The sequence below is a fragment of the Camelus bactrianus genome, chromosome 8, assembly GCF_048773025.1.
Source record: "Camelus bactrianus isolate YW-2024 breed Bactrian camel chromosome 8, ASM4877302v1, whole genome shotgun sequence".
NCBI classification, from domain to species: domain Eukaryota; kingdom Metazoa; phylum Chordata; class Mammalia; order Artiodactyla; family Camelidae; genus Camelus; species Camelus bactrianus.
Genome location: NC_133546.1, coordinates 43,062,688 through 43,086,601, shown reverse-complemented (window position 1 = coordinate 43,086,601; position 23,914 = coordinate 43,062,688). Strand labels below are relative to the sequence as shown.

General features: G+C 46.1%; 1 protein-coding gene and 1 long non-coding RNA gene across 9 annotated transcripts in view; one reads left to right on the top strand and one right to left on the bottom strand.

The window, feature by feature from the left end:
• The window catches only part of TRAF3IP2 (TRAF3 interacting protein 2), a 40,032-nt gene extending 30,325 nt beyond the window's left edge, over nt 1–9,707 (bottom strand). For 2 of the 5 annotated variants that reach the window (XR_006728407.2, XM_074368479.1), the window contains exon 1: nt 8,977–9,707. The gene's annotated coding sequence lies outside the window, so the exon portion shown is untranslated. Of the gene's footprint in view, nt 1–7,784; nt 8,275–8,976 lie in introns of those variants that run through there. The other 3 variants (XM_010965431.3, XM_074368478.1, XM_045524413.2) reach the window with 3 other exon arrangements.
• LOC123619758 (uncharacterized) lies at nt 4,691–23,199 on the top strand. 4 transcript variants are annotated; one of them, XR_012508666.1, is made up of 4 exons: nt 4,691–5,414; nt 6,781–6,857; nt 20,048–20,135; nt 21,771–23,199. It is a non-coding gene; the product is annotated as an uncharacterized LOC123619758 (long non-coding RNA). The 4 variants fall into 4 exon arrangements; XR_012508663.1 differs by having other exon boundaries at nt 21,766–23,199; XR_012508665.1 differs by lacking the exon at nt 4,691–5,414 and adding an exon at nt 5,681–5,790 and having other exon boundaries at nt 21,766–23,199.
• The last annotated feature ends 715 nt before the right edge of the window (nt 23,200–23,914 follow it).

Genomic DNA, 23,914 nt, shown 5'->3' with positions numbered 1-23,914 from the left:
CTTATGATTCAGCTCAAGAGAGAAAACGAATACAGGAAATCACAGACCCTACCTCAGGCCCTTTGCACTTGCTGTTCTTTCTTGGAACACTCTTCCTCCACATGTCTGCCTGGCTTGCTCCCTTTCTCTTTCAGGTCTTTACTCAACTATCACTTTCTCAATAAGGTCACCTTCCCTGTGACCCTCTAAAATTTGTACACACTCCTCTCACTTCCTGTCTCCCTTCCCTGCTTTACCATTCTCATTAGCAGTTACCACCATTGTATATACTAAAAAATGTGTGTTAAAATACAAATATCTAATATATTCCTGTTTGTTTACTGTGTCCTTCCCACAGGGTGTAAACTTCACAATGGACTGATTTTTTTTACTCTTCTGTTCACAGCTATATTCTCAGCACCTAGAACTGTACCTGGTACATAGTAGATGCTCAATAAATATTTGTTGAATGAATAAATGATTGATGTCTGTTTTGGAGAGGGGCCAGATCTGTGTAGCTGGAAGGATCACTGACAGTGAGAATGTCAGGTCCACGAGGGGTGTCAGGGAGGATTTGGTGGGCCAAGTCCTCAGAGTTCTTAAAATTATACCTCATGGGTACCCTTCCTCCTTCCTCTCTTTCTTCCTCTCAAATATTTATTAAGTGTCTGGCCTGGGCCATGTCTAAAGAGGTCCCCCACCAAGTCAGGGCTGACCTCAACCCTCCATTGCAGAATAAAGGTTAGGCTCCCACCCAGCGTGGCGGGACATCTACTCTTCCACTCCAGACAAGCAGGCAGCTGATCTCCTTGTGTGTCTTCAGAGCTCCGCCAAGAATGGCAGAGGGTGGGGCAGGTCTGCAGCCACCACGAGGGCCCCTCCTGGCCCTAGACTCCCCTGCCAGAACTGACAGAACAGCCCTGCCAGCCTCCTGAGGGTGTCACAGAGAACAATTACACACTAGTGCCACATCAGAGAGCCACAGGCAGATTAGTGGGTTGAGTCAGAAATGCCAGTTTTATTTTTTGGTCTTTTAGGTCAATATTGGAAAAAAAAATACTACACATTAAAAAAATTAACTTAATATCTCACGACTCCTAACCATTTCCATTTTTCCCTGTTTTATTCCAGGCCTTTTCCATATGGTGTCCAGGTGGCTGTCACCCTGGCACGGCCTGTGCTCCCGTCCCTCACAGAGGGCAGCACTTGGATTTAAGTGGAAAAGCCCTGTTTTCTAGTCATGACCTACAGGAGAAGTCTCAGGCCCTTGAGGGGGACAGAAGATCTGCCAGCCAGACCCGGGTGAGCCCTAGTGCTGGCGGTGCCCTGGACAGTCTCAGCTCAGCAGCATGAATGCTGAGCCCTGGATGACAGGGAGAGGCCGAGGCCTGTCAGGCTGGGAGGACAATGGCCATGTCTATCTTATTACAGCAAATTCCTGGGGGAAGGAAAGGCTGGCTGGTGAGGGACACCAGGAGAGTTTCTGGCTCAGAAGTGCTCTCTGAGGCTCACAGAAAAGATGCCCAGGCCCCACACCTAGAGTTTCCGAGGTGGGGCCAGGGTTCCTGTGTACAGGTAAACAGGTTCCCTCATGCTTTGCCAAGGGGAGTGGAATCTGTACCATTTGGCCATAACTATCAGAATTTTAAAATCTTACATCCTTTGACCTAGTAATTTCATGTCCAAGAATTTCCTCTACAGAAATACGCATAGATTGTGTGAAATAAAGAGGCTACAAAGACAGGCAACGCAGCAGGGTCTGCAACAGCCAAGACTAGCAAACACCTGCAAGTCCAAAAGGTTCTGCTTTATAAACCTGGGGTCCAGCCGTGCAACGAATACTCTGCATCTGTTGGAAGAGACTGAGGAAGTGCTGTGAGAACTGATGTGGAACTATCTCTAAGATTTACTGTGAAGTTAAAAAATGGAAAGAGCAGGACAGCGCACAGAACACGCTACCCTTTGTGCAATCTAAGACTGTGTGCTCACGCCATCCCATGAGAGAGCTGGGACAGAGGTTGCCTCTGGGAAGGGAAGCCTGGGGAACGGGGGCAGGAGGAAAACTTGCTTTTCAGAGCATTTTTTACCTATTATGTTATATTTTATTTTTTTGCTGGGGTAGGTAATTAGGTTTACTTATTTACTTATTTTATTGATGGAGGTACTGGGGATTGAACCTAGGACCTTGTGTATGCTAGGCATGCACTCTACCACTGAGCTATATACCCTCCCCGCTGCCTGTTACATTTTGTACCAAGTACTTCTATGTCTACTTAAAAGATAAAAAAGGAAAAGGAAAAGCTCCACTAGTATTTCTGATGTTCATAGAGATTAAGAACCAACGTGAGGGAAGCCCTGCCGAGACCACCTGGGAGAGAGTGAACTGGCCCTTAAAATACCAAAGACCACTCAGCAGAGGTTGGAGGCCTTTGTCCACGTGGGGCGCGGGTGGGTCGAGGTGGTCATGAGCTAGAAGTGAGGGCCAGACGCAGGGCCGCACAACCAGGTGCAGCAGGCGTGCACGTGAGCCTGGTTCTCACTCTGACCTGACCCAAGACACAGCAGTTTCCCTCTTCTGAACTGTCGCCTCCCTGCAGACTGTGAGCTGTGGTTCTAGCTCTTGGACTCTGACCAGCCCCTTTCTTCAAATCTCTCTCAGTTTTTCTGTCCCAGGCTCTCTCTTTGGCTTCCTTTCTGCCTCCTCAGGCCTGAGGCCTTCCTCTTTGCTTCCTTTCCCAAGTTGCCTGGTTCTGCCCGTAAGACCTCAAATGGACATTCCACAGTTCTGCCCTCCCGCATGACAATGCTCCTTGGTGTCCCCCTCTCAGAATTTCCCATTCATTCTCTCTCTCTCTCTTTTGCTGCCTCCAAGTCTTTGCTCAAGTCTGTTCCCAGCAACCTTTCTCTCCTCCAGCACCTCTCACACATCCTGCCTTACAGGACTAGGTTCTCCAAACAGAGCCTGCTAGCCATCACAGCTTCACCTTTCTGATTTCATAGTTCCCTTCCTTCCATGATGCCCACTTCTCTTTCTGCAGGTCCTATTAGACCTCGCCCTGGCCTGCATGGGACACAAGTCTCTCTTAGGGGACATATTAACACATCAGATGTCCGTGTTCACAGTTAACCGTGGTTTTAGCTGCCCAAGTGGGCTTACCCTGAATTAATACATATTTCTAGAATGTGGAAAGGATGCAGGACTTAAATGTATAGGCTCTAGATTCAAACTTCCTATGTTTAAATTATTTTTCTGACAGTTGCATGATTAGATGTATCACCTTGAGAAAATTACTTGACTTCTTTGGACCTTATTTTTCTCATCTGTAAAATGGGGAAAATAACATTTACCTCATAGAGCATAAAAGAAGATGTAAATAAAGTGTTGACTGTAGGGCCTAGCTCTCAAAATACAAAGGATCTTTTGTTATTATTTTTACAACGGCAAGAGATTTGGCTTTGGAACTGTTTTTCTAGACCATGTTCACTGTTTCATACCTGGATGCTAAAACTATTATATGAACCTAATATATGGAGACCATATCTTTTTAACCAATGTGTGTATTTCCAGCAGATTCCATACACATCATCCCATTTGGCCCCCCAAACAAGCTGGGTCACGGGCAGGGTACGTGGTATCACTCTACCACTCCTGTTGTACAGAATCGTAGGCACATTGAGTTGCTTTCCAAAGTCACAGCCAAATCTAACCTGTAGATCTCCTGACTCCTTCCATTAAACCACATGGATTAGGCAAACTTCTTCTGTAAAGAACCAGATAATTCACACTCGGTAGACCACATATTGCCACTGTCTCATCCTCTGCTTTTCAGTTAATTTGTCTGTTTTTAAACAACCCTTTAAAAACATGAATTCTTAGCAAGAGGCAAGTGCAGAAACAGACCATAGGCCACCTTTGGCCCAAGGGTTGTAGTTTATCAACCTCTGACTTAGATTATGCTGATAAATCAATATAAACCTTACAAAATGGATATACTTAAGAAACCTTACCCTTTGTTAGCAATAATTGTTATTAATTTTTTGAACAATTATGTCAAATATTGTTCCCAGGGTTTTATGTGCATTAACTCATCCTTGCAGTCACCCTATTTGTAGGTACTGTTGTCAGCCCCAATTTACGAATGGGGAAACTGAACACAGGGAGGTTAAGTAACTTTCCCAAGGTCACAGGACCAGCAAGCAGCATAGCTGGGGTTCAAATCCAAGTAGTTCGGCACCAGAGCCTGTGCCCTGAACCATGTGTACCTCGGCTGGGAGCACTGACTTGTACAGCGACTTGGGGGGAGGAGAGGGGGGATGGGGTCGCTGAGTAACTCCTAGAAGCTTCTGGAATAAACAGGTTTTGGAACCATTCACCTTGAAGCTAAGGAGGCGTGGCCACATGCCACCTGCGTTTCATAAAGAATGGCCAGGCTGGAAACCTGTGATGGCTTTTCTTCATGCCACTACAATAGAGGATATGGATGAGACCGCAGAGGCATCTTGATTTGAGAAAAGCACTTGATTGGATCTCATTAAATTTTAATCATAAACTGAATTCAAAATAAATTGAAAACTTGTTGACAGAGCACAAACAAAGGGTGATGATGAATGGTGATGCATCTGGAGACGGGTAGATTCCAGGGGACGCCTCTGAGGCAAGGACGGATGGGATTTAATGAAGGTGTTATGTCCCTGGAAGAAGACAAATAGCATAGCAAGAAACAGAGGACCGGCAGGAGTGAGCAGCCTGAGTAATTAATAAACCACATTACCAGCTCCTAAATAATCAAAGCTTGCTCTTACCAACTGCTTGGATTTTTTTAAAGCAATCTTTGGGTCGACAATAGGGTTGAAGAGTTCTAGAGACACGCAGCATGATCGTTTCAGGTGGACATAGTAAATATATAAATTTACAGCTAGGAAGATCCTCAGACTCAATTTGGATCAGATACTTGCAATTACAGATTCTCAAGGTCTTACTTCACTGCCTAGGGAGAAATTTTTAAAATAAGTGTCTAATAGTCCTGGATTTAAAAAAAAATCTTTAAACTCATTAAAGTTCTTGTTTACTGCCCAAATGCATGCAAAATTTCCCAACCTCAGTTTGCTTAGTGGAAGTTGGTTTTGAGTGAAATGTGTGGCTTAGGTTCAAATTCCAGTGAATAAATATTTCCAAGTTTACTTGCAGAATTTCCCAGACACAGAAGTTCTTCCATTTGGTTTGCCAGAGGATTGGAAGCAGTGGTGAGCCCTAGAGACAAGGGAACATTTACTGGCCCTTGTTCATACCCTGCACAGTACAGCTCACAGCAGGCTGAAGGCAGTGCAGCGTGACCTGACCTGATTTGCAGAAGTTCGTTCTGGAAACTCCTCTGAGCTGCTCAACTAGATGATGGACTAACGGGAACGGACTTACTCCACCATGTGGGAAGTCGGTAAAAAAAACATTTAGGGAGCAACCTCAAACCAGCCCCTAGGTTCTTTTGTCTGTTTGTTTTGTTTCAGATAAGGTTTCTGTAAGCTCACATTTGTGATTCTTAATTCATTCCAGACCCCAGAGTGAAGGAGAAGGGGCAGAAAGAAAAAGTCAGGAAAGGAAGAAGAAGGGATAGAAAGGAGGGAAGGAAAATGGAAAAGGAGAGAGGCAAGGAAAGTGGGAAACCTTGAAGGAAAATTTTAAAAATGTGTCCTTTATTGGCATAGGAGGGAGGGTTACTTAAACTGTGATTGTCACGTATTGCTGGATCTGAGAAGGGGCACTCAGCAAGAAAGAGGAAGAACAAATACAGACAAAAGGCAAGAGTGTTAAAGGTGAGCTGGCGAGCTGGGAAGAGTCTGGGAAGGCAAATCGGAAGAGAAAGAGAGATCAGAGGTGGGAAGGAGACCTGGGGACCCTGCCGAGGAGAGGAAGAAGGAAAAACACTGGAACCAAGCATGCAGGAACACAGAGAGGCAGGGAAGAGCCAAGCTTCCCTCATGGCTGAGGGAGCTGCGAAGACCCCAGCCAGCCTGGGTCTTCAGGGTGGAAGGACGGCGGTCACGCGGGCGGTGGGGGTGGTGGCTCCCAGCAATCCAAATAGCTGGGTTTCAGCTGCCTTCTCAGGGAACTGTGCCAAGCGGGCACAGCTCTGTGGGTCACGAGGGGGATGAGAGCCCACCTTCCTCCCTCAGCCACTTTAAAACCTTCAGTCTCTGGGAAGCCCTGTGTACACATCTGTGCTCACATACACACGTACACACACACTGACACAGAGGCACAGAACAAATGAGCTGAGCGCTCGGGCATCCATGCACACACGGGCGAGTAGGAGGTATGTCGGGCACTAGGCACAAAGAATGCGAACGTCGGAGGGAGAAGGACAGCCTGGGTTTCTTGAGCTAAAAATATCTTGGTGACAATGCACTAGGAAGAAACAGGAGAGGCCCAGGGTGGGGGTGGAGCGGGGAGAGCTTCTTGATTCTAATCCTCAGATGCTTTCTCACGGAGGGATGGCAGGATTGTTTTGATAAGGAAATGTGATCAAACATTAGGGGTCATTTCGTTGGATCTGAAAGGAATTTAAAGTTTAATGTGCTGCATCTGTGCTCTTTTTTTTTTCCTGCAGCAGTTGCCTGCAATTCATGTGTGTTTTTAAGGGCTAAATCTAAAATTGCCTGTAGCAGAAAAATGATTCAAATTTCCGAGATTTTGATTCTTCAAGACATAGATTTAATTTAGACAAACCACCCGCATAATCGATCTTTCCAAGTGCCTTTCAAAGAATTCCTGCAAATGTAACTGCCTTCTCTTCTTATTTCCAGGAGCATTTGCAAGTCACTAACTCCTTAATCCTGAGAGAAGCAGGCTTACATATGTTCCATCTTTGCACCCTCCAAAGGTGAGCATCCTCGCATTAAGGGTCTTCTCCCTAACACAGTGGTTCACAGCCCAGACTTCACTCCCAGGTAGCTCATCCCCGGCAACGAGCAGGGCAAGGGCATCTATCTCCTGACACTCCATCGTGGAATGTCTGGGTGACCTAGCAATCCCAGGTGAAGAATGACTGTGGGTGGCCTTTCTGGATCAAAGCTAGGCCGGCAGCCAACAACAGTTAGCCTGCCTTCAGATAATGTGCGTGTTATTGGAGAATTGAAATCAGTAACTCATCACAGGTGAAACCTCTTGAAATTCCTATCGTCTCATGCCAGGGTGAGAGAGAGCGCCATTTAAAAACATGACCATCCCAGCACCTTGATATTCCACAGAAACACCTTAGCAATACTGAAAGCCCTGAGTCAGCCCATCGCACTCAGCCAGGGTCTGTTTGAACTGGACTGAGGGAGAGGAATGGCTCAAAAGAAACAACAACTTTTTAAAAAGTAATGGTTTGGAAAAGGTTAAGGATTCTGGATTCTGTGTGTCCGCCATCTATTAATGTGTCATTAATCCTAGTCCTTACCCTTACATGGTATCAGGATGTGCTTTACAGCTTCCTCTCACCTCCCATTAAAGGCCCCACAGACAGTGACGGGTCTAGCCAAGCAGTGGTTTCCAGCTCCAGCTAAGTCAGTAAAACAGCTTTCTGGAGCCAGGCTTGTCTGCCAGCAATCTGGCCTGCCTTGACTCTGTGGATAAGTGCACAGGCCCGTTCTTCCTGGGGAACCCAACTGGGATATAAACTGATTCAAGAAACCCTCTGTTTTCTCCTGTTTAGCTAGAGCCAATAATAATGCCTAAATTCCAGGCAGCCCTCCCACAGAGCCACACGGCTGCCCAACACTGCCCTCCCCGCGCCCCCAGCCTTTCACCCAGACCATTGCTTTACCTTTTGTCTTGACAGCAGATGAGCAAAATGGAAATCGGAGTATTTATGGAAGGAGCTTGAGCTAAGAGCTGTTTGTTATTATACGGAGTGCTAGGTGGTGGAAAGGATTAAGAAGCAAGTCCTTTTCCTCCAGGTACTAACCATCTAGTAGCCAGAGGTAAAATTAATATATTTAAATAATCAGTAAACAAAACACATCTTCTAAAGACCACCCACTATGGCTACCCCTCTGGAATTCCCATCACCTAGCCTTATTTAGTTAGAAGGGAATTTAGACAAAATCTTCTTAGTTCACGGCCCCCACCCACATGTTGGTGATGAAGAAATCCAGGCCTCGTGAAACCAAAGTGAACTGCCTACGTCACAGAATCACAGCAAGGGGTGGAGTGAGAACTTGAAACCAAGTTTCTTGTCCTCTTTTTTTATTATTTATTTGGTCACTCCCTCCACCCTCGTTCATTTAAAAATATCCCCCTATGCTAAGAGACCATGTTGAACTTGAAAGACACAGGAAGCTGATTAGCTTCTAAGATTAAATAATAGCACTTCTCCCCTTCTTTTCCGTGAAGGCTGCCTACCATCTGTGCCAGAAAAAGGTGTGGGTTGTTTGGGAGGGCGGAGGGCGGTGGGAGGAGGGCTGAGAAGGCGGCTCACAGCCAGCACAGAGCAGGGCTGAACTTCCTGGCCCAAGATTGTGGTGTTGCTTTTTTTTCCCTGAGTGAAACAGGGATCAAGAAAACTTGGGAGTTCTCCTTCCATCTCTGCCACTGACGTGTCCCGGGGCCGGAAACCAATTCCTTAATCTTTGCCATCCCCCACTTCCTCCTGGAGAAGTGGGGCTTGTCCTTTTAATCAAAACTTGTGGGGACACTAAGTACGCCAACAAATGGTTCCCAGGCGGCTCGGAAGCACACGGGGGTGAGGGGTGGGGGATGTGTGTCCCCACTCCTCAAAGAGTTAATCTATCGATCCTCCCGGCTGAAATACTAAACCGCCACACTTTCTCCCAACAGAAACGTAACTGTCATTTTCTCAGCCCAAGCTGGTCTCTCTGTACACGAACAAATGAAAGGTGGGAAGATGAAGGTGGAGGAAAGGCAGCACATTTGAGTAAAGAAGAAAACAGTGTTTTGGAAAATGGGTCAGAGGTTAAGAAGTAAGGCTAGGCAGGCACCGACTCTGTACGACTTACCTTAGAGCCACCACGGACAGACAGACCAGGACACGGGGTGGTTACGCTCTCTCCTTCTCTGTCACTCCACCTTGGGTTGCTCCGGCCTCTCTCCACCCTCTCCAGGCCCAGGTAAGGCGTGGAACAGGCTCTGAAGCAGGAAGTGGAAGTTGTATGCAAATTTCTACCGAGGCTAGGAAGCCTCGGCTCAAAAATCTCCCTGTGGGCAGTGAATCAACAGCCGCTGAGAAGTCACTTTATTTCTTAAAACAGAAACCTCCTTCATTCACTAGGAAAGGCCACTGGCCAATTAGGCTGCATTTTTTTTTTTCACCACCCAGCTAAGTAACTGTTAAGGAATGTCCCCACTGCCCTAGACCTCAGCCTGATCATAGCAGCCTGGCCTGAGAAGGTGCCGGGAGGGGACTGAACTTGGGTGTTAAGATCGGTTATTCATTAGCAGCTCCAGAGGAGGAAACTGGGAATATGAAGCAAGAACTTCTTACTGTCTTTAACTGCTTAAAGCAACAGCATTTGCTGCCATCACAAAGGGAGGACTCACTGCCTATCCCCTAAGAGTGTGTGGGTGTGCGCGTGCACTCTGCCCCATCCACAGGCATAAGAAAGTGACTACTTTTAACAAAACTCACACACACAGTTCTCCTCTGGCTGCATTTCCTTGCCTTTCCTTCTCCTTGTTTAATCAGTGCCTAGAGAACCTGTTGCCAAAGGAGACTCTGGAAAGAGAATGACCAGGACAGCAGACTACAATGGGAGCTGTGGTGGCCAGAGCTCTGGAGTCAAAGGGACCCGGGTGTGAACTTAGTTACCCACCGGCTAGCTGGGTGCCCAGCTGGGTGATGGGCAGGTACACTGGTTCCTGGTGCTGGCTTTGCCTGCCTGTTGAGTCCTGAGGTTCAGCCCATTAGGCTGGCCATCTCTCCACCCTTGTGCAGCAGACAGGCTCCAGAGCATCCCTCTCCAGAAGGCTAGCTTCTGTTCAAGTGATTCATATGGAGCAGGTTTCTCTTTATTCTGCCAGCAGAGGGAATGCAGCTTGTTTTTAAAACAGTGTGTATGAGTTGTGTACATTTTGGTATATATATATATATATATATATATCCTGACAATGGAATATTATACAGCTGTTAAAAATCATAAATATTTATGTATGTATGTATTTATTTCTACATATTAACATGGAAAAGTGGCTCTGAGGTATTACTTATTGAGAAACATGATCTTATTTTTGGCAATAGATAGGACAGATAAATACACAATGTACATGTATAGATTTATGTTCATTCATCACTGGTCCTAACACCTAACAAACTGCCCAGAACACAGTAGGCAAGTACCATATATCTGCCAAATGACCCCAAATGCAGAGATGTCTGGAAGAATGCATACCAAACCGTTAAGTGGTGGTCACCTCCAGGGAACGGGATTGAGGGGAGTGGGTGAGCATGGAGGGCTTTATCCCATTTACACATATGGGTTGTTGGATTCCTTTCCCACAACAAGGATGTAGTACTTTATTTGTTGTAGAGAAACAAGATTTAAAAATTGGACTTACTACCTTGTCCTTGAGCTTTCTGCCTCAAAATGATTATTATTATAATCATCTTTTTTAGTTTAGGGGGAAATAGCATTTTCCTTGTGGAGCAGTTGGCACCAGGATACTTGAAAAAGCTGTCAGAATTAGGAAAAGAGAAGAGGAATGACAAGGGGAGGGAATGAGAGGGAGAGCAAAGAAAGGGCGGACTGAAAATATTTTTCATTTCTCGTCGATGCCCTTAAATGGATGGGGAGAAGCCTGGAAGACACTTCGCTCAAGTACTGCCTTTGGAATACAACCCATCAGGAAGAACAAGAAGAACTTTTTTTTCCATTTCTCCCACCAGCTGTTTCCCCAGATGTGGGCCTAAGAGCCCTGTAGAGAGAGACGAAGGGCAGCAGTGCTCCCTTTTGTGGCTGGTGGCTGGTAGCTGGGCCTCCTTCCTGTCTCCACTTAACCTCAGCAGAAAGGCAGTACTTGGGGGAATGAGTTAATGGTTCCTACCTGGGAGCCCGTGCTGGGGCCCCCACCGACAAGTGGCTGGAGGATGTAAACTGTTTGGAGAGGGAGATCTGAACACGAGAAACTTCTGTCTGAACGTGCTTGAGGCAGTTACAGTGAAATTTGGAAGACAGGGAAGTGTCAGGGAGCTTTCCTTTCTCAGGAAAATGAACACCTCCGGCCTCCAGGAGTCTCCATTGGTGTTTTCAGGTTAATACACACACCCTTTTAGCTGCCATCACAGGAGAGGAATTCTTCACGGAGGACCTACCATCTACTACTTGTTAGCTCATGTAATCCTCCAAACAGGCCTGTGAGATGCGTTTGCTACTATCATTCCTATTTTACCTTTGAAGAATCTGAAGCTCAGAGACATGGAGTAACTTCTCCAAGGTCACACAGCTAGTCCGCGGAGAAGGATTCCAAACTGTCTTGCTGTTAGGTGGATGTTACTTCCCCTTTCTTGGTTGCCCTGCTGGAGTCTGTCCTTCCTATATGCTTGGGTGGAGCACAGGTAATTTGCTTTCTTTGCGCAACTCTTGACAATGCTTAAGAGAGAGAGAGAAAAAACAAAGGTGTAGGCAATAAAAGTGTGGGGCTGGGACTGTGCCAGTGACTGTGCTGCTGTGTTTATTTGGTGATGGCAGCTGTGTGCATAAGAGGTACAGTAGTCAAGATGTGGGCCAGTCCTCTCCCTCCAGTTAAAAAAGTCTAGGAGGGGAGGATTGGTGTTTGCCAGGTTCCAGAGTTGCTCAGTATTCTTGCAAAAGGCATAATTAGATAAAGGTCAGCTCTCCCCGCCTTTGTAAACAAAACCAAAGCAAACCATTTGGAGCTAATGCTCAGAACCCTCCATTCTACAGCATTAATCTATGACAAGAAAGGGAAAAAGAAAAAGGAAAAGATTCATACCTTGGACCAACCTTGGTTTTCCATTTTTAAATGCTGTGATTTCATGTGCTGAGAGGGCAGAGTGAAACCAGGACACACCACGAGGAAGAGAAGAACACTCCAGCCCGGCATTTCCCTGAGAATGGTCCTCATTCAAAGGGCCCCCAGTGTTGGCTAACTCTCCCCTCAGCTCTGTTCTGGCGTCACTGCTGGCACAGAGGCAGGGAGAGAGGAAACGTGTAGGCTAGTCCTGCCCTTCCGGGCTACTCCAGCCCCAGAACCTTTAGCGAGCACTTGCCTGATTCCAGACGGGGGCTAGGTGCCAGACATGCAAACTGAAAGATTCTCAACATGTTTTTGTGTCTCTTTCAGAAGCAAAAAATGTGGAGATGCAGACAGTTCCGAACCAAGTAGGCACTAGACAAAGCTGTAGTCACTAGTTGCTATTTCTCCGCTGCTTTGATGGGCTGCTTCTAGTCCAGAGGGGCTGCCAGACCCAGGCAGAAGCCAGAACCCATCCCGGCCCTCCTCCCCACCCCCACTGAGTGCCTGGACCCAGTCCCTTGCCCCTCTGGTCCAGGTGGCCCTTCCTTCTCGGTAAGGTCCCCTCTGGAACTGTGCCCTGTTCCATCAGCTGATTCAGTCAGGACCTCACACATCTAGCAAAGAGGTCCTGGTAACAGAGACTCCCACAAGGAAAGGATTACCTCTCAATCTTTTTCTTTTCAAGAGGTTCCTTGAGAACCCATACAGGTTTATTCATCTCCTCCCCCTACAAAGAAAAGTGTGTTGGGAACAGCAGCTTTTGTCAAGCTACCAAAGCTTGTCATTCCATTTCCCCAGGACAGTGGGTGCCAGTTCACTTTATATTTGCATACTTAAAGAGGAACACTTTAAAGCTCTGGAAAAGCCAAAGATTTTTTGCTCCAAGGCAAGGTGACTTGCTTCCTGGTCAGCTGGACCCAAAGTTGTCAGCAGCATCTCCTGCTAAAAAGTGATTAGATCCTCATGACCTAGGCTCCCCGTAACCACCACCACAATAGTAACGGTGGACCTCAGAGAGTGCTTATTAAGTGCCAGCGGTGTTCTAAGAACTTTGCGTGCATTTATTTATTCACTTAATGTTCATAGTACCCCTATGAGGTAGGCACTAGAAGATTCTAGAAGATTAGCTACCATTTGTTGAGTATCTACCATGTGCCAAGTGATTTTCATTATCTGTGGAGAAATTTATTTACCAGAATTCCAGATAGCTGCTTTCCAAGAGAGACAAGTGGATACAGACCAAATTCTGCTTCCTATGGAGGCCAAACAGAGCAGGGCAAGTCAGATAAGAGAGGAGTGCTTGGAAAGGGATGGTGAGGAATTCGCAGGAGCCGCGCAGAGAGGTGGAGGAGACACAGTGTGGTAGCGAAGGCCTTTGTGGAGCAGCGCGACAGAGAGAGCACAGGAGGGACCCTATGCCCTTCAAGGACGTCTGTGATAAATAACCCTGCCTTATTCTCCAAATCTTCTCTAGTTGGATGTACTTGACTGTATGACTTTTGGACGTGCCCATGGGCAGCTTTATTCAGGTTATATTTAAAAATTAGGATGGTTACTATTAAAAAAAGAATATAAGTGTCAGGGGAATGTAGAGAAACTGGAACCTGTGTGCAGTGGCTAGGACTATAACATGGTGCAGGCTCTGTGGGAAACAGGATAGCGATTCCTCAAAAAATTAAAAATAGAATTACCATGTGATCCAACAATGCCACTTCTGGGTCAATACCCAGAATTGAGAGTCTCAAAGAAACTCTCAAGAAAAGAGAGCAGGCTCTTAAAGAGAAACATGTACACCTTGTTCATAGCCGCATTATACACAATAGCCAAAGTGGAAGCAATGGCTGAAGGGATAAACGAAATGTGGTCTATACATACAATGGAATATTAATCAGCCTTTAAAAAGGAAGGGAATTCTGGCATGTACTGTAACATGGACAAACCTGGAGGACATTATGCTAAATGAAATAAGCCAGGCATAAAAGGACAAATACTGCATGATTCCACTTATATGAGGTACCTAAAGCAGTGAAATTCATAGAGACAGAAATTAGAAGAGTGGTTATCAAGGGCTGGGAAGAGGGAGAAATGTGAAGTTATTGTTTAACGGGTGCAGAGTTTCAGTTTTGCAAGAGTTCCGGAAATAGTGATGGTTACACAACCATGTGAATGTACTTAATGCCACTAAGCTGTACGATTAAAAATGGTTAAGATGGTCAATTTTATGTTACGTTATTTCAGCACAATCAAAATAACAATCCCCAAAGCAGGTCTGCATGGTGGGTAGGTTTTATTTCCCTCATTTTACAGGTAAGGGAGTTAAGGTGCACAGAGGTGAGGTAGCTTTTCAGGGCTGCACAGCTGGGTTTCAAACCCGAGCTGACTCCCTAAGACGGCCACGCCTCTCCCCTGCGTCATGCTGCCCAGGACCCACTGAAGGTGCTGAAGCCACACAGATCCATCTCCTTTCTGTGCCCTTTACCCTCTCGAGACTGCCTTTCCTCCAACGCCACTTTTTCTAGTATCCTTATTCCTTCTTCTGTCTTTCCTTCATCAAAAGAGGCTCTCAGGAAAAAACCTGATCACTCATTTATACCTCAGTTACATGGTGAGAATTTAAATCATTGTGCTACCTCTCTAAGGGGTGCTTGCATTTTAAGCCTCAACACTCAGTATGAAATGAAAGCCTTTGTTCCATATTAAGGGAATTTCAGGCATCAGGGAGCAAGGAAGAAGGAACTGGAGGGTGGTGCTGGCAGGGAGGACAATTGGAACCCAGAAAAATGCATTAAATGGTGAAAACTTTTGACACAAAGTTAGAAGGGAGATTAGTTTATGGACAGAATGATCTTTCAAGGATCCATGAAGATGCAAGGTGTGGATGCCCCGGAGAGAGGTGGACAATTATTGTTAAGCCTTTCCCATTGAGCAAACTCGGCTGCCTGACTTCACAACCCCAAACTCTTGCTTGTCATCAGAACTGGGCAAGTCTTAGAACTTAGAGGGTTGATTTCCTCAGGGTATCATTTCCCTGGCAGTGCTCGATGCCTCTTCTCTTCCTGTCTCCTCGTGAAATTCCAGTCTAAAGCAGCTGGGTGCGGCAGCCGGAGACCTCTGCCCAAAGAATGTGAGCGGTCATTCCTTCAGGGTCAAGACGCACTTCCTGCCCTCCTGACAGAGCGTGTGGTACAGAACCTAAGGTGACTCTTACGTGGACCTGAGTGCCTGTCTTCCCGGCACTCTCAACCTAAGACTGAGCATTCCAGGGGAGTAGAAAAGACGTTACACCAAGACATTAGCCATTACATCTGGGTTAAGAGCCTGGGCTGCAAGTCTGGCTGCTGGACTAGTCCTTTGTCCACCTTCTGCCAGCTATGTGACCTTAGGTATGAAACCATACCTCAGTTTCTTAACCTGGGTCATTGAAGTTGTACAGTATCTTTTACATTGATGATGGAGGCTCCAAATGCACTGATTCTGGCTGCTGCCTTTGTGTAAAGAAAACATCTCCTTTCCTCTGGGGGCATGACGCCCCTCCCCCAGCACAGAGCTTGGTGGGTGCGGACTAGGGTGGATTTTGCCTTCTCAGCCAGGCACCAACCGCATAACTACACAGCAGCCCTGTGAGATTGTTATGAAGACTAGATAAAATGACCTATGTGCAGTGTCTGGCATTGTGCTTAATAAATTTTAGCTACTATTATAATAATAAATAGTAAATAAATGCGTGACTCAATTAGTATACCAAGAATCAGTTATCAGTCGATACTGTAAGGGAAAAAAAGCTCAACAGAATAGTAGATAACATTAAAAAATTGCTGTGTAGCAGTAAGACATCCTTATGCTAACAGTTGAATAAGGGTGGACTTGTATGTTAGAGAATTCACTGCAAATCAGAGAATCCAACCACATGTGAGGATCCAGTTGAGCAAAAACCAAGGGTCAAACCACATACCTGCTGGGGGCTTTTGACTGCTCTGCTCGGCACTCCATTCTGGGGACGGACTGACCACCTCACGTCTCAGACCACTGGAAAGCTTAGGTACAGGCAGACTTGTCCTCGCTCTCTCAGTTTGCTGCCTTGATGTCCACACCTTCCTGGCAGGAGAAAAATTATGTATTATTTTAATTTAAAAGATCTTCCCTTTCAGCTTTGCCTGGTTGGTAGATTGCATACAGAAGTAAGCGTACACAGGGACAGCGGTGCTATCTGTAAGAAAGATGTTCTGAGAATTGCATCATAAAAATAGTAGGCCAATAAATTTTACTGTGTGTACGTGTGCCAGAGATTTTACTTTTAGATTATACCCCCAAACCCCCAAGACCCCACAACATTTTTTTCTATAGCTATTCTATCTCTTCTCATGAACTCCCATTCTACTCAACAGTGGGGGAAGAAAACATACGCTTGCCACTGAGAGTCATTCAGTCTTTCAGTTCGGTCTCTGGTAATTATTGACTCTTGCATTTCTCCCTCTTTATCTTCAAGAGAGAGTCTAGATGTAGAGGAGAGCCTGTGGGTCTTCGCGTCAGTGAGGGCAGAGCCTCGGGTCCACTTGGGGCTTTTCTGTTCTTTGTAGAAAGCCTTTGTCCCACTGGGCACCTTGCTTTTATCTGAAGATGGTGACAATGCGTGACCAGCAAGACCCTCTTAAGTGCTCACGTTGGCTCTCCTGGAAGAACAAGCTGACATGTTTTTCACCTTCTCTGGGAGACTCTCAAGGGCCTGGACTGAGCCTGGTGTAGCTCAGCGCAGTCTAGGTTGTTGATGTCTGTAGCAGAGGCTGGGAGTGGGCCCCAGGATCCACTCTCTTCTTCTGTCATAGTAATAGAATCTTTCATTGGGCAAATGGCTCCCCAGATAAAGACTTCGTTACCCAGCCTTCCTGTAGTTAGGGAGGGCCATGAGGACTAAATTCTGATCAAAGAGATATGAGAAGTGTCAGGCCCTTCGAGCAAAGGGGCATGCCTTCCCCTTCTCATTGGCTAGACCGTGGATTTAGTAATGGGCGTGAGCTGTTGAGGACCTGAGGTTGACAGCAACACCCCAAGGATGGGGAAGAAACAAGGGGAAAGAAGTCTGGGTCCCTGATAACACCAGAAACTATATCCTAGGTATGTAATATTATACAGGATTCTATTTGAATTTGATTTGTCTTATGAGGCTATTCCCACCAAAAGCGCATCTCAACCCCTTTCTCCCCAAGTGCTTTAGGTAGAAGAGATATTTTCCTTGAAGATTATCAGTCATCTTGAGAAGACCTCACCCACAGAAAGGATTTGAGGACTAAGGCGGCCGTGGGCCAGAGTGGGATAATAAGCCCTTTGCCTCTCAGGGCCTCCTGGGTAGGGCCAGGACCCAGGAGAGAGGGTGTGTCCTCTGAGGAGGGTAAGCTAGTCTAAGGGAGGGAGTTGCTGGCTAGGACTCCCTGAAGATGGGCTAGTTCTGAGTTGGAAACATACCAGCAAAGAGGAGCCTGCTCCCGACTGTCACTGAGGCTGACAAGGAAGCTGAAGCCATGAGACCAGGTCAACCCACAGGACAGCTGCTCTCTCCCTCATACACACACACACACACACACGCATAAGCAATACACACACATGCATGTGCAGACACGCATACACATATGCATAACACATACACACATGTACATACACAATACACACATGCACGTGCACACACACATGCACACATGGTGGAAATGTCAGCATTCCGGGGAGCTCTTAGGTCCTTTGAGAGGCTTGATTTCCAGCAAGTGGTGGGGTTCAAGCCCTCGCAAACTGATTATTTTAAAGGAAGCGTTACTTGACGTTTGGGTGAGAGGCAGAAGGCTGGTGCTAACAAGATGGGAAGGAGGTGAGGCTTGTCTTTGACCCCCTTTCATGAGTCATTTCCCTTCATCCGTTCTGAGTACCCCTCTTTCAGGGTACCATATTCCCCTGAGACTCCTCTCCCAGAGGGGCTGCTGCCTGTTCAGTCTCACTGGCTCCCCCTCCAGGCCTCCTGCATGACTGCCACCTGGCCCTTTGCCCTTCTTGACCCTATCCTGGCCCAGATCTGGCCAACTCCCTGCCTTCTGAGGGCACGCTGGCTCCTCTGACACACTCTTGGGGCTGATGAGATAGACACAGAGCAGGAAATGGAAATTTAAGCCACTCCCCAAGGCCTCAAGGCTAGTATGTGGTGGAGCTGGAAATTTAACCCATGCAGTCCAACTCCAAGCTCTGGGCTCTTTGCCCTAAGTCCTCCAGACTTTAGAAATCATCCTTCCTTTAACAAATAAATAAAATGACTTATGTCCATCTCCCACATCCTGTGGGAAGTCCAGTACCTCCCCAGCATTTCCAAGAGTTCCTGCGTGGTGGAGATTGAGTTACACCCTCCTGGTTATACCCACTTAAATTTTTGATCCTCTTGCCTCCAGCATGTGCTGACCCCTGCTCCCATTCCCTCACCCAATACAAGAGCAGTGTCTCTCTCTCGATTCCCCAAAGCAAACCTAAGCCAAAACCAGCATGTTAAGCGTGTTCTTAGGGAATGGGGATGCTTGGTGATAACAGAGGCTCAATGTACCACCACGGAGCTCAGGAAAGGGCTGCAACTCAAAATAGGGCATGACTGCTCTGCACACCCACTCCTACATTTACAGGGAAGGGGCGAAAGGACACGGGAAGCCCCGACTCTCACCCTCTCTGCCTCACCCTTCCTAATACCAGCTGCATCCTGCCCGCAAGAGCCTCGTCTATGAACACTCTGGCTCATGTCTACTCCGTTTAGGAATAGGCCTGCATAGGATCAGGGAATTCCAAGGTTCTGGAAGAGGGGGAGAGACTCAATGTGGACACACCCCACTGGCCCCGTGCAGTGGTGAGCCGTCAGCACAGGCTCTTGAGAGCCAAATCATTGCCTCCTAACTCCACTTTCTATGGTATCACCCTGGTAGTTTGAAGTCTGCTACGGTATGGGGGGGATATTTACACAGTGGAAACTCAGAAATACTTCAGTCTCTCAAATCAATTTTTTTTTCCCCTAGAGCCTGTTTATTAGCGTACCACTCGCCCATGGATGCCCAAGCTCAGGGACACAGCCAGAGAAAGCCCAGAATGGAGCCCTCTAAGGCAGCAGTTCTCAGACTTTGCTACATATTAGAATCACCTGAGAGTTCTGGTGATGGGCTGTATTTTTTAAAAGTTTCTTAGGTAGTTCCAGTGCACAGCCAAAGTTGGAGACCAATGCTCTAAAACATCCCTTATGAAAATTTGATGGACATATAAATAAATTGTCTGGGGATCTTTGAAATGACAGATTCTGGTTCAGTAAGTCTGGGGCAGGGCCTGGAATTCTGCATTTCCAATAAGCTCTCCGGTGCTACTGATGCTGCTGTTCTGTGGACTACAATTTAATTAGCAAGAGTCTAACGCACAGGGCCCTAGGGAGGTACTGTTATTCTGAGGACCTTCAGTTTTGCCTGTCATGGAGAGGTTTTCATCAGAGTTACTTTTCTCCTTAAGTCCTGACTTTAGTCATTTTGGGGGAGCTTATTCTGATCCCTTTTACCCTATTCTGGGTAATGAGGGGAATCCTCTAATTCCTGCCACCTCATTATGCAGATTACTTCACTTCTAGATGATGCCAGGAGGCTCACCTTTCGTAACCAAACAGGTATTTTCCTACACAATCAAGCCATTTTTCTTTCTTTTTTTTCAAGCCATTTTTCTTCTGCTTCCTACCCCGCCTCCTACTCATCCTCCATCTCTAGAATTCAGACTTGTACCTACAGTGATTTTTTGGTATCATTTGTTTTCCTTTCCTATTATATCGGGAAAGACTGAGACTTAGTGATAAGGGCCTGATGCAGGTGTGGATGACCTGCACGAAGCAGATGATGGCGGAGGAGAACAAGGCAGGGCATGCAGAAGAGGAGCCAGACCGAGGAGCCCAGAGGGTGATCCATTAGTCATACCGGCTCTTATCCCCAGACCTTCAGCTAAGAGGAAACACAGGACTTGTCTCAGAACTGAAATGGTAGTGCATCTTTCATAGGTTAACCACAAAACCTGGTGTATCCATAAAACACAGTATTATCCAACCTCAAACAGGAATGAAGTATGGATACGCGTTACAGCACAGACGAACCTTGGAAACATGGGAAGTGAAATAAGCCAGATGCAAAAGAACAAATATCACGTGAGTCCACTTATATGAGATGCCAGGTGTAGTCAAATTCATAGAGGTAGAAAGTAGAGTAGAGGTTACTAGGGGCTGGGAGAGGGGAGAATGAGGAACTATTGTTTAATGGGTGCAGAGTTTCTGTTTGGGATGGTGAAAAAAATTCTGGAAATTGGTAGTGGTGATGGTTGCGGAGTATTGTGAATGCACTTAATGTCACTGAACTGGAAATGGCTAAAACAGTAAATTTTATGTATATTTTACTACCAAGAAAAAAAAAAAACCAAACAAATTAGGAGTCTTGGCTCTTGCATCTTCCATAGCCTCAGGCCAGGCCTTTCTCATACAAGTCCCTGAAGGGCCCCAGAGGGGACAGATGAGGCCCAAGGGCGGGGTGAGCTGGCAATCCAGACAGCTGTGCCTGGAAGCAGGAGGGGTAGTTTTGCAGATTCTGCTTCCTCTTGGGACTCAGCACCACCATTTGGCTCACGGGTAAGCCTTCCTTTGAAAGATCCCAAATGTTTTGCTGTTTTCAGTTTTCACCTGTCTTTTGATTGGGATGAAGCCAGCTCCCTCCCTGGGATTAATATTCACAACAAGCAGCGAGCGATTAATTTACCCAGTTGAAATTTACTGTGCATTCGCCTTCACTCCAAGCCAGCTTCTGCTGGGTGTTTCTTTTTCATCGTTGATGCATTGCACATGACAGCCCCTCAGCATCGGAATTTAAAGCACACCGTCGCGCAGAATTCCTGCCGCCCCCCTGCCTCTTGCCGACCCCCTGAAATCCACCGAGCTCTGAGTTCCACACCATGTCTCAGAGAAGGGAATTCTTGACTTCTGGCCTCTGGGAACATTTGTGAGTCTTGAGACAGTTAAAGATTGGGATCTCATGCCTGGCCCAGGGAGCTGGTGACTCATTTCATTTCAGGGGGCTTCTGTCAATAAATTCTGACTAACTTACAGGCCCATCCTCCCCTCCCACCAGCTGTCACAAAACCCAACCAGACGTTCAGGAAACTGTCTCTGCCGGGTCCATCCTCACCCAGGGTCACATATGGGCCACCGGGCACAGTGTAGCTTCTCGGGCCTAACCCCTCTCCTCCCACATCACCCCACTGGCCACCCTGCAGCCTGACTGTCTAGGGAGGACTCTACTGCGGGTGCCTAACAAGGCAGAACAAAGGGAACAAAGGCCCGCTTGCTTGTGGAGTTCCATTTGGAGTGCGCGACAATTTCAGAGCACAAATGGAAAAAAAAAAAAAAAAAGAAGGTTTGAAATCTCTATAGCTGGCTTTTATCAAACCAGAACTTGTAGCTCTCAGCTGACAATCTGCCAGCAGCTAAAACCCACGAGGGACGGTTCTTCCACGCAGCTTCTGGCTGGTTATGAGCTACCAGCAGCCTCCTGACCCTTTTTCCAGGGAAGTAACAGCTGGCAGCTGACAAAGGCGCTGGCAGAGTGGGCAACTTTCTCTTCTCTGGAAACAGAAATAAGATTGGCAGGAAACAAGGCATTTAAAATATGACAATTATAAGCATTTTTTCACTTGCCTTTCTTTATGATGCTTTTGGATTCTGGCTCTGATTGCTAAAATGTATTATGTGCTAAGGAGTTTTGATGGCTTTTTTTTTTTTTTTTTTGCAGAGTAGATGTCCCAGCTCTTTCCCTGTCACTAACACCAACCTAGACAAAGGTGCATTCCACCAGTGCTATCTATTTAGCTGTCGTTAAAACAACTGTCAGTAAACAAAGATAGTAGACTTATGGCCATGCGTGTAAAGGAGCTTAAATGTGGTGCTCCCGACTGATGAAAACACAGCTTCAGGTATTTGGGATCAACAGATACACATTACTATATATAAAATAAACAACAAGGACCTACTGTATAGCACAGGGAACTGTATTCAATTTCTTGTAATGAACCGTAATGGAAAAGAAACTGAAAATATACATATGTCTGTATGTATATGCATAACTGAATTGCTTAGCTGTACACCTGAAACTACCATTGAAAACTGACTATATGTCAATAAAAAATAAGAATAAAAAATTACTGCGCCCCCCCCCCCAGCTTTAGCTTGTCAGAGCCTGCCAGGCAGGGCCTTCTGCAGTGTTTGCAGCAGCTGCGGAGCAGAACAGCGGTGGTGACGCGACGTGTAGGTGGAGTCACTAGTGGTGGGTGGATAAAGATCAGCTTAGCCTAATTTCTCCTTTCAATGCACTGCCCAGTCCTCTGTTTTTCTGTCAGAAAGGGCAGAGGGGTGGAGATGCAGCGGAGGCCCCAGCAGAGGAGGGTGTGATCGTGGGAGGGGATAAGCAGCCTCAGGAGAGTGGAGGACGTGGTGTGAGGGTGCCACGCATCAGCCTCTTTGGTTCCAGCTGCTTTGTGCTTCCCTTCACAGGACCTAGCACTTTGGGGTTGTAGTCATTACATTATTAGCAATGTTGTTTTTATCCTGATAATAATGTTACAATTGTTATTGTAACAGTTGTCCTATGTAGAAAATTTTAATTAAAATGTAGATGTTCAAGGTAATGTTTGTCCAAAGAGCACCAGGTAGATGGGGACAACAAAGCCTGGGTTCTGAACTCAAGTGGCCCATAGGACAGAGAAAGACTTAGAAAGTCAAAAGGAGTAGACTAGATGGAAGTATCACATGTGTAATGTTTCCATTACACATATATTATTACAAATGATACACATACATATGCATTTAGACTTGGTAAGAAGAGAATTTTCAGAGCACTGGTTCTGTTTCTTACATTCTTGCCTAAGAAAAAACCGAGTCAATGTTGAGAGGAAGGCTGATTTTTCAAGACGGTGGACTGCACACATGGGTTTCTATCTGCTCGCTCCCATGGACCCATTAAAATGATAATGAAGGAATATGAAAAAGATCTATCCCATAACACAAAGAGAATTGAGGAGCAGGAATCAGTGGATAGTGAGAAAAGGAAGGTAAGAAAGAAGACAGTTGATTTTCTAAATAATTTGTTTTTTTAAATTGTATCACTTGGTTTTTAAATTATATAGGTATATTACTTTGATTAAAAAAAGTTTTGTTCTTTTTCTTTTAATTTGGAAGGAGCTTGGTTGTTGTCTTGTTCCTACTCCCGCTTTTACTCAAGATCACACATACACCATCCTAAGGACATGAGCGGCCATCCTATTTTTAACAATCGCCAGAGAAAGGCAATGCCAGCCTCTCCTTAACTGAGCCATTTCATTGTCTGACAATCCTCATGGTTTTGATTCACGTCTTCCTTGCAGTCTGAAGGTGATAATATCCTGTCTGAAGGAGCTAATGTACACCCAGGGAGTACCCCGGCTCTGTTCAATGAAATAAAATGTCCAGAGCTGTCCCCTCTCTGTTTTATATGGTGACACACTTTTATGTGTGATTAAGAAACAAAACAAAAAAGGGGGGAATGCACTGAACTTATCAAAGTACAATACTTGCTGTTTCCCCAGAAAAACTCGTGCTTTCATTCTATTTCTAGTGCTGTTAGGCTGACCCTAGGGAACCAAAGATGTTTTGCACTGAAACAGAGATTAACACTTAACAGCTAGAGTCAGCCCATGGCAATACTGTGAAGTAGGCAAAGTTTGTCATTAGGATTTTTACATCATTCCTTGATGGGTCTTTTTTCTTATTGTCCCCTCTCTCAGCTCCAAGGCAGTTACTGCTCTGTAGGTGCCAAGAAAACAAAACAAACTATTTTACACTACACTGTCATTGACTTTCTTGTGAATTCTACCCCGAGGACATTTGCATCTCATTTCACTCAGGAT